Here is a 14,151-nt window from a genome sequence, read left to right on the forward strand (position 1 = left end):
AATGCTGTAAAAGTACCCTGGAGCTGAGGATGACCCCAGAGGTAGAGAGATGCTAGGTTCAGTTCCGGGTACCGGAAGCAGAACTAAAACCAAACATCTCATGGAGACCTTTATAAAAGTGTGGCTACCGTGCGTAGACATCCTCGGTAGCATGTGAATATGGTCCACAAAACTATTTAGTTAGAATTTTTTTAGTGAAATCGAATTTAGGGGCTGGAAAGGTGGCTTGGGGGTTAAGAGCTCTTGCTCCTATTGCAAAGGATCTGAGTTCAGTTCCCAGCTCCCACTTCCGGTGCCTCACAGCTGCCTGCGACTCCAGTTCCAGGGCATCTGACCTCCTCCTGGACCCAAAAGCACTCCACACACATGCACACACCCACAAGTAGATACACATGCATGCACATAAATCAAAATAAAATATTTTTTGTTAAAAAATAATGAATTTAAATGTCCTGCAAATAGGTCTCCCTATGTTCTTCCTGGTGTTATTTATTTATGACTTCCCATAAGGAGTTTTGGATCTGGAAATGTCAGACATCATTCCGCCCTGAGCTCCTGTATTAGTTCCTTTTCTTGTTGTTGTGACAACATACAAATGCAACCCAAGACAGGAAAGGTTCACTTTGGCACACAGTTATGGGGTGTACTAGGGGGTCATCATGGAGGAGAAGACATGACAACAGGGGGTTTGAGAAGTGGGTCACATGGCACCCACAGTCAGGAAGCAGAGAGAGGTGACCACTGGTGCTTGGCCTGCTTTCTTGCTTTTTCTTCAGTCTGGTACCTCAGCAGATGAGATGGTGCTGTCTGTATTTGGGGAGGGTCCCCATCCTCAGTATAATCGCTGGAAAGGCTCCTGGGGACAGACACAAGGTGGCTCTCAGTCCTATCACATTATAACAAGTATTCACCACTCCAGCTCCTCTGGGCAGGGAGCAGGTGCACTACAGAGAATAAATCTCTGAGGCTGAGGACAGCTCTAAGAGAGCTTGATCTGCAAGCATGAGGATTTGAGCTTGCCTTCCATTACCTAAGTAAAGATCCAGGCGTGACTGCCCACTGGAGTGACAGTGTTGTAGGGTTTTTGGTTGGTTGGTTGGTCGGTTGGGGCTTTGTTTTGCTTTGCTTTGTTTTTGTTTTTGTTTTTGTTTTACACAGAAACAGTATGGGGAAGTGTTTTCGTTTTGATCTCAGGCGTGGGGTACGGGACTGCTTCAGATTGTCCACGACAGTCATGATTTGCCTCGTGCTCTAGCAGGGTGCTGTGACTTTGTCAGCTGTAGATTTCTGCAACTGTGTGACATTTGGAATTCTGGGGACTTTTCAGAGGTTATATAAACGCTAGGGCCCCAAGAGGCAGGGTGGGTTGTTGTTGGTTGGTTGGTTGATTGGTTTTGGTTGTTGTTGGTCACGGTTTGTTAAGTAGTTGTGCTCAGAATAGAAACGAGAAGAAATTATGTATCCTGGTGGCAAAGATCAAACTTGCCCCAAGGAACTTGAAGTCCCTAATCAACAGGAATCGGCCTCTTCCAGACCCCTGACTTTATTAGGGGTCTTTTTCCTGTTCCCTCTATCCTTTTTCTCTTTTACCAAGTGTTAGGTTGAAAAGGTAGAAGAAAGAATCCACAAAGGACAAAGACCAGCTACAGCCCAACTGTGACCTAGAGTGGTGCTTCTCAACCTGGGGGTCATGACCCCTTTGAAGGGGTCAAAATACCTTTTTACAAGGCTCAAATATCAGACATCCTTCATATCAGATATTTATGATTCATAACAGTAGCAAAATTACAGTTATGAGGTAACAACAAAACACTTTTTATGGTTGGGTGTCACCACAACATGAGGAACTGAATTAAAGGGCTGCAGTATTAGGAAGGTTGAGGACCACTGAGTTAGAGAATAGTGGGAAGAGAAGGGAGAATTGGAGCTGCTGACCACCACCCTAGCTCCAGATTAGTGAGGGACTCTGCCTCAGGGAACTATGGCAGAAAGTGAAACAGCAGGATACCTATGCTCACACCAGCACACACACAAACACACACACACATCACACACATATACACACATTCACACATAGGTATACACACATACACACACACAGGTACATCACACACACAGGTACATCACACACATATACACACATTTACACAAACAGGTATACACACATTCACACACAGGTACATCAAACACATACACACACAGAGGTAAATCACTCACACACATTCACACACAGGTACATCACATACATACATACACATATAGGTACATCACACACATACACACACAGGTACATCACATACATACACACACAAGTACATCACACACATACACACACATATTCACACACTGGTACATCACATACATACACACACACAGGTACAACACACACATATACCACACACACACACACACACACACACACACCACATTCAAACAGCACACACACACAAGTACATCTCTCACACACACAGGTACATTACACACAGGTACATCTCACACACACACACAGGTACACCACACCACACACACACACACACATTCACACACAGGTACATCAACACACATACACACACACATTCACACACAGGTACATCAACACACATACACTATAACCTTTCAGTCAGGTTTCAATCCAGGTGTGTTAAAGATAGGGCATCTTCTTGAGTTATCAACTTTGCTTGGATATTTGTAAGAAGAGTCATAAGTGAGCATTAAAACACCCTGAAGTGCCTTTGGAATTTTATGCAGACCTTAAGGCAACTTCACACCATGGTCTCATATTTAGTATCTGGCTCATCATGACATCTGGGGACAGGGAGACAAGAACCCTCATCTTCATGAGGGTGTCAGCTCAGTCAAATGAGGAACAGTGAGTCCCAGTGAGACTCTCAGAGGGCACCCTCTGCACCCCTGTGTGCGCTCTGGGAAGCCCTGTCTGCACCCCTGTGTGCACTCTGGGAAGCCCTGTCTGCACCCCTGTGTGCACTCTGGGAAGCCCTGTCTGCACCCCTGTGTGCGCACTGGGAAGCCCTGTCTGCACCCCTGTGTGCGCACTGGGAAGCCCTGTCTGCACCCCTGTGTGCGCTCTGGGAAGCCCTGTCTGCACCCCTGTGTGCGCACTGGGAAGCCCTGTCTGCACCCCTGTGTGCGCTCTGGGAAGCCCTGTCTGCACCCCTGTGTGCGCACTGGGAAGCCCTGTCTGCACCCCTGTGTGCGCACTGGGAAGCCCTGTCTGCACCCCTGTGTGCGCACTGGGAAGCCCTGTCTGCACCCCTGTGTGCGCACTGGGAAGCCCTGTCTGCACCCCTGTGTGCGCACTGGGAAGCCCTGTCTGCACCCCTGTGTGCGCACTGGGAAGCCCTGTCTGCACCCCTGTGTGCGCACTGGGAAGCCCTGTCTGCACCCCTGTGTGGGCACTTGGAAGCCCTGTCTGCACCCCTGTGTGCGCACTGGAAAGCCCTGTCTGCACCCCTGTGTGTGCACTGGGAAGCCCTGTCTGCACCCCTGTGTGCGCTCCGGGAAGCCCTGTCTGCACCCCTGTGTGTGCACTGGGAAGCCCTGTCTGCACCCCTGTGTGCGCACTGGAAAGCCCTGTCTGCACCCCTGTGTGTGCACTGGGAAGCCCTGTCTGCACCCCTGTGTGCGCTCCGGGAAGCCCTGTCTGCACCCCTGTGTGTGCACTGGGAAGCCCTGTCTGCACCCCTGTGTGCGCTCCGGGAAGCCCTGTCTGCACCCCTGTGTGTGCACTGGGAAGCCCTGTCTGCACCCCTGTGTGCGCTCCGGGAAGCCCTGTCTTCATCCCTGTGTGTGCACTGGGAAGCCCTGTCTGCACCCCTGTGTGTGCACTGGGAAGCCCTGTTTCTGAAATGCTTGCAGCTTCAATTTAGCAGTTCAGACCCAAACAGACCATCACTGGTAAATGAACGGGGAGGTTCAACCCTCTTCGTGCTTCCAGCTCCTTCCTCCCCAGAACAGAAGAGGTGGCCAGGCACCCCTCCCCAAGCTTGTCTTCAGTGCCCCTGCAAAGTGTGGCACACCACTGAGATATGAGCAAAGTCTCTTAAAACAGAGTTGGGACTTCAGCCTGCAGCTGCTGTCTTCCCTTTCTCCGGCATCTTAGGAGCTTGGGTTTGTTTAACTTTTGCTTTGTTTTTACTTTTTTATGCATACACACCTCATGTTTTGCTTTTTGTTTTTGTTTGTTTTTATTTTTTATTTTATTTTTTCTCTCATACATCAGAACTGCAGTTCTCCCTCTCTCCACTCTTTTCACCTCCCTTCTCCCCCAGATCCACTCCTCCTCATTTTCCCAGAGAGCAGGTCTCTCCCAAGAATATCAGCCAAACTTGGTATAACAAGTTACATTAAGATTAGGCACAGACCTTCATATCAAAGCTGGATGAGGCAACGAAGTAGGAGGAAAAGGGTCCCGAGTGCAGGCAAAAGAGTCAGAGACAGCTCCTGCTCCCACAAGAACACCAAGCTACGACCATAACATATATGCAGAGAACATAGCTCAGACTCAGAAGGTTCCAAGTTTGTCCCTTCCGTCTCTGTGAGTTCCTATGATTCCTACTTAGTTGATTCTGTTCTTGTGGTGTCCTTGACCCTTCTGGGTCCTATAATCTTCCCTTCCCCTCTTCTTCAGGGTTCCCCTGACTCCACCTACTGTTTGGCTGTGGGTCGCTGCATCTGCCCCCATCAGTTGCTGGGTGACGCCTCTCTAGTGATAACTGGCCTAGGCACTAATCTGTGAGAACGGCAGAATACTATTAGGAATATTTTGATTGATTTTTCCTCGGTGTGTTTGGTTCTATCCTGGGTCTCTGGGTCTTGGGTTCTATCCTGCCTCTGGTTCCTGGACATCCAGGTCGTGTCAGGCATGGGAATCCTCTTGTGGAGTGGGCCTCAAGTTGGACGAGTCATTGGTTGGCCACTATCCCAAGTTCTGAGCCACCATCACCCAGCACATCTTGCAGGCAGGACAGGCTGTAGGTTGAAGGTTTTGTGGAGTTAATGTTCCAGAATCGCTGCTGGAGTTTTACCTGGTTATAGAAGATGGCCGGTTCAGGCTCCATATCCCCTATTACTGGGAGACCTCACTAGAGTCACTCTCACAGATTCCAGGGAGTTTCTGCTGCACTAGGTTTCTATATTACTACCCCCCATTCCTTCAAGTACTCCCTCCATCCCTCCCCAACCTCCATGCCAGATCCCAGCTCATCCTATCCTCACACTCCCCAGTCTGCTTGCAAAATCTATTCTGTTTCCTTTTCGCAGGGAGGTTCACGTGTTCCCCCTTGAGCCCTCCTTGTTACTTAGCCTTTCTGGGTCTGTGGATTGTAGCATGATTATCCTTTACTTTACAGCTAATGTCCACACACATCTGAGTATGTACTGTTTGTCTTTCTGGGTCTGGGTTACCTCACTCAGGATGATCTTTTCTAATTTTATCCATTTGCCTGCAAATCTCATGGTGCCATTATCTTTAACAGCTGGGTAATAGTCATGGTGTAGATGTGCCATATTTTTTTTTATTTGTTCTTTGGTTGAGGGGCATTTAGGTTGTTTCCAGTTTCTAGCTATTATGAATAAAGCTACTATGAACATAGTTCAGCAAGTGTCCATGGCAGGACAGAGTGTCCTTTGGGTATATGCCCAATAGTGGTTAGCTGGGTCTTGAGGTAGATCGATTCCCAATTTTTTAAGGAACTACCATATTGATTTCCATAATATCTGTACAAGTTTGCACTTCCACCATCAATGGAGGAGTGTTTCTCTTAGGGACTTGTTTTAATAACAAACTCAGAGTGGAAAATAGCCTTTTCATTAGCTCCTTGGGTGACACAGAAGGGGCAAGGAAGGTACCATGATAGATTGAGGTTAGGTTGAAGCCAAACTAAGCCCTGCAAAGGCTTTCCCAGTACATGAAAGTCCATTGGCTTTCAATCAGAAGTACTTTAATGGTATCTGACAGTACTGTAAGCTAAGGACAAAGGAATAAGATGTGTATGCAGCAAAACTGGTACGGATAGGTGTTAAAGAGAACTCACCCAGAGGTCTGAGTGTGTTTTTATGACTTGATTTATCATTTGTTTAGGCACATGTCAGATACAAGACCCCGGACCACACTCAGTTTTGCAAAACGATCAAGGCATAATGAGTGAGTGCCAGGTGACGGGGACGGCCAGGAAGGGAAGAGTACAGTGATAAGAATGCACGACTACCGTACAGGCCATGACAGAGGGCCAGTGAAGGGTTTGCAAGAATGCCTCGAGAATTTATAGAGCCCACCTCCAGCAGGAAGACAGGGCAACAGATGACCCACAATTGTTCCTGTCTGAAAGAATTACAGGGATAGAAATGGAGAGGAGCCTGAGGAAAAGAAGGTCCCGCTACAGGTCTAAAGTGGGATCCAGCACAAGGGGACGTCCCAAGGCCTGACACTATTACTGAGGCTATGGAGTGCTAGCAAGAAGGGACCTAGCATGACAGCACTCCAGAAGACCCAACAAGCAGCTGAAAGAATCAGAAACAGATATTTGTACCCAACCAACGGACAGAAGCAGCTGACCCTTGCTGTTGAATTAGGAAAGGCTGAAAGAAGTTCAGGGTGACCCTGTAGGAGGACCAGCAGTCTCGATTAATCTGGACCCCCCAGGATCTCTCAGACACTGGACCACCAAACAGGCAGCATGCACCAGCTGACATGAGGCCCCCAACACACATACAGCAGAGGACTGACTGCTAGATCTGTGTTCATTCAGAGATGATGCACCTAACCCTCAAGAGACTGGAGGCCCCAGGGAGTTTAGAGGTCAGGTGGGGTCGGGGGTGGGGACATCCACGTGGAGACAGGGGGTGGGGAGGAGGTATGGGATGGGGAACAGTCGGAGGGTGGATGGGGGTGGGGGGCAATAAAATATGGAGTGTAAATTAATTAATTAAAAATTCCTTGAAATGCGGCTTTACTGTTATTTGTGTGCATGGGTCCATGTTCATATGGACACGTGTGCACATGTGTGTATAGAGGCTTCAGATTACCTTGGGTGTTGTTCCCCAGGAGCTGTTCATCTTGTTCTATATTTGTTTGCTATTTGTTAGTTTGTTCTGAGGCAGAAGCTCTCTCATTGGCCTAGGGCTTACCAATAGAACTGGCTAGCTAGGAGCCCCCAGGATCCCACCTGTCCCTGCCTCTGCAGTGTTCAGATTACAAGCACGAGACACCACAGCTGAGCTTCATCACACAGGGGAACTGAACACAGCTTCTCATGCCTGTGCAGTGAGCACTTTACCAGTGGAGCTCCCTGCGGGTCCCTGAAGCTTACACTCATGAACCACAGTGTATTATGACATGGCATCAAAGGGGGCTGGACTCAGGATTCCTAGAGCCATCACCTCTCTGACCAACAGTGTTCTTGCCTATGAAGTGGCCGAATAATCTTTATCCAGTGGAGTCAGCCACACAGATTAAAATTAGATCATCTGTGGAAAATGTCTAGCCTACAACCCAACCCAGGTAGATGCTTAGTATGTGGCAGTAGGTGTGGCTTTCGAAATATAGCTATACCAAGAAGATCTCCTCCGGAATGGGGCAGAGGATGGGGCACAAAACCTCCTATTGATTCATCTGCAACTCCCTCCTCCATAAATTAAGACATTACCTCTCTGCTTTGTTCTGTTTTGGGTTAAACCTCAAACTCTTATAAGCTGAGTCAACCTTTCAGAGCCAACCAAATCCCACATTCACTGGCAAAATGGATTTCTCTGGGCCAGCACCCAGCACCTTCCTGTAGTTTACTCCCAACCCCAATAAGAACTAAGATACTTATACAGAGGTGTGGGGTTTCTTTTATTTGCTTTAGAATATATTTTATTTACTCAATTTCATGTATGTATACAATGTATCTCGATCACACCCAAATCTCCTGCTCTATTCCTCCCAGTACCTCCAACATGCACCCTCCCCTCCTTTATGCTCTCTCTCTCTCTCTTTCTCTCTCTCTCTCTCTCTCTCTCTCTCTCTCACACACACACACACACACACACACACACACACACACACACACACACACACATTGAGTCCAGTTAGTGCTGCCTGCTGGAATGTTGACTGACTCTGTTGGTTTGACCTTTGTGTGGGTGTTGTGAAGGTAACCATAGCTGCCAGGGTTCATGACTGTAATGGTATGGCGTGTCCGGAAGACAGCACTCCACAGCCCTCTTCCCCAGTCTCTGGCGCTGGTATCCTTTTTACTCCCTCTAAGGTATTCCCTGAGCCCTGAGGGGGTTGATGCAGATATCTCATTAGGGCTGGGCCTTCAAAGCAGTCCTAATGTAAACTGTCAATCAGTGTCTAGACTCCTTTATTTGATTATGTCCTGCTCCAGTTTTAGATGGATACATACATAACCAACTAATTAGTAATTCTATTCCTTCAACTGCTTTGTATCTTGGTATAACCTGACTAAGTTCTGGTCAGTAAAATGTAAATTTTTTGCAACCCCTAGATAAAAATGTGGATAAGTTTCCCAAAATATTTCCCCCACCTATTGGCTAGAGCAGCCATGTCAGGCCCAGAGATGGAAGCCCCTTGAACTAAAAGGAAGCTCTGGACATGATCATGTGTCATAATCAGAACTATGATGAAATTCATACCCTGCTTAATCCGCTGTATTTTGAGGTATCTTTCTTACAACAGTTTAGATTAACCAACACCTAGCATTAATTCTAATACTAAGATATTCTATTAATACTAAAGTTGAGTGATATAGCAGGGAAGCGCACAGTTTGGACCCCAGGTTATAATAGCTGCTCGACAAATTAGATATTGGTTTTCCGATTTCTAGAATCAGAATTTAAGAAATTTTACAATGTAACTACTTATTGTATGTCCAAAGTATGGAAAGTATGTGATAAGAATAATGCATATTCCATCCAGAGACTGCCCCACCTGGGGATCCATGCTATCTACAGACACCAAATCCAGACACTATTGCTGATGCCAAGAAGTGCTTAACGACAGGAGCCTGGTATAGCTGTCCCCTGAGAGGCTCTGCCAGAGCCTGATCAATACAGATGTGGATGCTCACAGCCAAACATAGGACTGAGGATGGGGACCCCAATGGAGGAGTTAGAGAAAGGACTGAAGGAGCTGAAGGGGTTTGCAACCCCATAGGAAGAACATTATCAACCAACCAGCCCCACAAAAAGCTCCCAGGGACTAAACCATCAACCAAACTGTACAAATGGAGGGACCCATGGCTCTAGCTACATATGTAACAGAAGACTGTCTTATCTGGCATCAGCGGGAGGGGAGGCCCTTGATCCTATGGAGGCTTGATGCTCCAGCGTAAGGGAAAGGTATGGCAGTGAGGCAGGAGTGGGTGGTTGGGTGGGGGAGCACCTTCATAGAAACAGGGGGAAGGGGATATGGAATAGGGGAGTTGCAGAGAGGAAACCAGGAAGGGAGATAACATTTAAAATATAAATAAACAAGATAACCAATAAAAAATCCAAAAATAAGAATAATGCAAAATCCCAAAAGGAATAATTTGGTTCTTCTGCTGGGACAGGCAGCTGTGTGCTCATGGGGGAGTAGAGTTTTTATTTCCCCATCTAACTCTTCTATGATAATTGTATTATCAGTGCAATCAATAGACGCCCAGTCCCTGTTGCAAATGGCAGAGATAGCTAAGGCATCTGGAAGGCCTTTGGTCACTGTCAGCCATTCTTTTAAGTTTGGGGAATCTTCCCAAAAAGTAAACATTGTCCTAAGTTTGGGTCTCATCATTTAAAAAATAACACTTTGGGTCCAGTGAGATGGCTTGGTGGGTAAAGTTGTTGCTGCCAAGCCTGGTGACAACCTGGCCGGGTTTCCCAGAACCTATCAGTTGGAAGGAGAGAACTGACCCTGCAAATTGAGCTCTGACCTGCATATGTGCTATGTCACATGTATATCCTCCTCTGCTGAATGCAAAAATAAAAATACAATATTGCTACTAGAACATGGGCATCCTTGGTATATATGCTATGGTTTGCATATAAAATATCCCCTCCCAATATGATCAAGTATTTAAACACTTATCCCCAGCTGTTTGCACTGTTTGGGGAGATTGTGGGATATTTTCGAGGTGAAACCTGACTTGAGGAAGGGGGTTTCTGGAGGTGATGGCATCAAGGGTCGTAGGAAGCCCCGCTGTGTCTTGACCATCTTGTCCGTGGCTGTCCTGGCATTCACCGATTCATGTGTGCATCCTTGCCTTGTCAGCAAGACAGACTATATCTCTTCCAACCATGAACCAAAATAAGTTCTTTCTCATCGGGTGGTGCTGTTGGGTATTTGTTCCCAAAGCACCAAGAAAAGCAACAAGTGCCGCGTATAACCGTGCTGCTTTAGTACATACGTCAGAGTACACATTCAGACTTGGCCTGTGTTTTTTTGTATTGCCAAGGACTGGCCGATCAAGCCAATGGGGAGTGTGACATACTAGAAGCAAATGGAATCTGTAGGGTTAGGTGTGAACACCTAGGCAAAGGTGTTCACGTTTCCACCAGGGAAAGCCTGAAGAGGGTGTGGAACCTGGACGACAAACACCAAGAGGAACAACTGCCCATCACAGTCAGAAAGGAGATCCTGTCTCCAGTCTCTGGCCCACCAAGGCCTAGGAAAACACACAATAGCCAATGTGCCGCTTTGGTCCGGATGAGCGTGGTTAGGTCAAGGATTCTTGGCTTTGAAGGGACATTAGAATCATCTGGAGGTTAAAATACTTTGCATTTGCTCACTTAAACTCTCGGGGTGAGCTACAGGCATCAAGCATCTAGCTGATTCTACAGGCAAAGTAGGGATGTCTGAGCCAGGGCTTTTCTGCTTAATTTTTCTCCACACCAGGGTTTAGCTTTTGATCCTCCAGACTTCAAGATGCAACTATCCAGAATTAATCCAAGCACAGGGTCTTCATAAAGTTTACTGAGACACTGGGAAATTCCAGAATGGAGTTTCTCATGGATTATGTCACTTTTGAAAAAAATTACAGGAGCAAATAAAATCCAAACCCCAGGCTGATGAGATGGGTCAGCGGGTAAAGGTACTTGCTTCCGAGCCCTGGGACCCCTGTGGTAGATAAAGAGGACCAACACCCATGAGTTATACTCTGACTTCTACAGACCTGCTATTTGTATACACAGACACAGACACACAGAGAATCTTAAAAATGTATTAAATAAATAAAAACTTTTTAAAGTAATCTGGTACAGTAGAAATAACCCCAAATTTCAAGTCCCAATAGAAGTCCAAACCATGAGCTCTGCTAAGGTCTACGTGAATCTGGCATCTCCAGGAACTGGTAAGCAGATTCTGCAAACTGTACAGGAGATGCTGACTATTCATCCCAGCGCTGAGGGAGCCAGGCACTACAAGCCTGAGCCACTAACAAAGCCTCCGTTGTCAGAAAGGGTGAATGACTGGGGCTCACTCAGATCAGTGTCTGACATGGGCTTGTTTGCCTGAGGGCCCAGACCTAGCACTTGTTGTTTACAACCAGCGGTTCTAGATCTGAATCCCACTGCAACCTGAGGAGACTACATCAACATGAGAAGTGTTGGTTCTCTGTAACCTTTACAAACGTATGCAGCAGAAAGCACACGACTTTGGAACTCCAGTGACTGAGCTCACACACGGAGGTGCCCTCTCATCTCATGCACAGAGCAATGTTACACAGCTTTGGATTCTCCTGGGCGCCTCATTAGCTGTGGTACCTGTGAATACAACAATGCCCAATGAAATATCAGAGATGCTCAGTGGACAGGTTGCTTTCCAGCGGAGAGGGAGGGCCCAGTAGAGGACGTAACCAAGAGGTGATTAGTTAAACTTGAGTGTTTATAAAGGGGATGGCCTCGCATCCCTGGGCAGTGCTTAGGATCTTGGATGATATTCTAGTTTCATTCCTGATGCTGTGACAAATACCCTGACCAAAAGCAACCCAGGAGATGAAAGAGTTTATCTCAGTTAGCAATGCCAGGTTGCAGCCTATCACTGAGGGAATTCAAGGCAGGAACTCAAGGCAAAAATTGAAAGCGAGCATGCTTACTATTCCACAAGAATCACCTCTGACTAAGGAACTCACTTCACAGTCAAAGAAGTACATCGGGACTGATGGAGGATCCTTTCTTGCTGGCTGGCAGGCAGGTAGGCTTCTGTTCAAGTAGTGTGTGTGTGTGTGTGTGTGTGTGTGTGTGTGTGTCCCAGAACTTAAGACATGGTGCCTCCCACGCTGGGCTGGATTGTTCCTACATAAGTTAATGAACAAGACCCCCTCACCCCCACATAGTGTTGTCTACAGGCCAATCTGACCTAGGCAATTCTTCAATTGAAATTCTTTTTGTTGACATTTCTAGGTTGTGTCAAGTTGGTGGTCAAAGTTAATTGGAATGGATTATAACATTACCAAGTGAGAAGGGTCGGTGGGAAGGCAGGAAAACCTGTAAATGTCAGACTCAAAAGTGTAAGCACCTCCTCACTTCCCTCTGCCTCACTTGATGACTGGTCTCTGAGAGGATGAGGGGAAGTTCAGGTTGAGAAGGAGAGTGGAGTAGGTCTGAACAGGTTAACTCAAGGTCAAGTGAGACCTGCAGAAAACCTGGGCTGCTGATTTGGCAATAGACTTAAGGAAGTGTTAGTTACTTTGTTGTAAACAATTCAGCTAGTAACTGATCTAGGCTAGCATTTTGAAGAACCAAGAGCCTCCCTTTACCTCAGGGTCTTTTCTCTGTTTTCTTTTTCCTGTCTCCAGGGAAGGTCTATCCGGGATAGGACCCAGTCACGTAGGCCTGACTTTGTGAAGGGAAGGAATTCTTATTTCTGCTTTCCACGAGCAAGGCTGTGAGCATCATGAGGTATCCATGAAAGCAAGAATATGTACACAAGCACTTCTTCACTGTGGAGGGATGTCCCAAAGCATGATGGGATTTATTTGATCTTTCTGAATATTAGTGCAGTGGTTTTGTGTCCTGTCCCCACCAGGTAGGAGACTGAGGTACTGAAAGGACTCTGAAGCGTTGCAAGGGAGAGGGCAGGAATGACCATTAAATGGCCCCCTTTAATCCCTGCAGCTGTCCTAGTGAGATCCTGTCAGGAAACTGAAGCTCAGCGAATTCCAGTGCCACCTGGTGTTAGTTTTTGTCTGTGACAAAGCATCTAAACAGCACAACAGTAAGAGAGGAACATTTATTTGGGTTGTGGTTTTTAAGGATCCGGTCCATCATGGCAGGAGGGTGAGGCAGAGCTGGGCAGCCCGCCTCAGCAGCCAGGGATTGGAGTGGGAGTGAGCACTCAAACAAGTGAGAGAATGAGAATGTTTACACTATTGGGTCTTCTCCTCCCTCCTCTTCCGTCCTCCTCCTCTTCTCCTCCTTCCTTCTCCCCCTCCCCTCCTCCTCTTCCACCTCCATCCTCCTCTTCTTCCTCCTTCTTCCTCCTCTCCCTCCTTCCCCTCCTCCTCTCCCTCTTCCCCCTCTTCCCCCTCCATTCTGTTTGGCTCTCTAAACTACTGGATGGTGCCACCCTCACTCAGTCATCCAGGACACATCTTCCCTATTTTAACTCTCTCTGGAAATGTCCTCACAGACACACCCCGATGAGTGCTTTACTAATGTAAGCCAGTGGTCCTCAACCTGCCTAACACTATGACCCTTTAATACATTTCCTCATGCTGTGGTGACCCCCTGACCATAAAATTATTTCCATTGCTACTTTATAACTGTAATTCTGCTACTGATACAAATCATAATGTAAATAACTGATATGCAGGATATCTGATGTGCGACCCCTGCTAATCCAACCCCAGAGGGGTCAGGACACACAGGTTGCGAAGCACTGATCTAAACTCTTCTCCATCCAATCAGCATGACCCACCACTCTTGTAAAGTTTGTGTGGCTAGAATTGGCACAGCATAGGTTTATAATCATGTCAGCCAGCATTCAGCCATCACCTGTCCAATGACACAGTGGGCCATTCTTCTGCAGAAACCATGACACAAAGGCCTGAAAGATCTCTGGAGTGGGGACATTATCCAGTCCACCTGAAGGAGGCAATCATGCCTGCTACGCTCGTTGAAAAGGACTGGAAATAATTGTTTCCTCCCTAATTT

Source organism: Apodemus sylvaticus, chromosome 7 (assembly GCF_947179515.1).
Source record: "Apodemus sylvaticus chromosome 7, mApoSyl1.1, whole genome shotgun sequence".
Taxonomy (NCBI): domain Eukaryota; kingdom Metazoa; phylum Chordata; class Mammalia; order Rodentia; family Muridae; genus Apodemus; species Apodemus sylvaticus.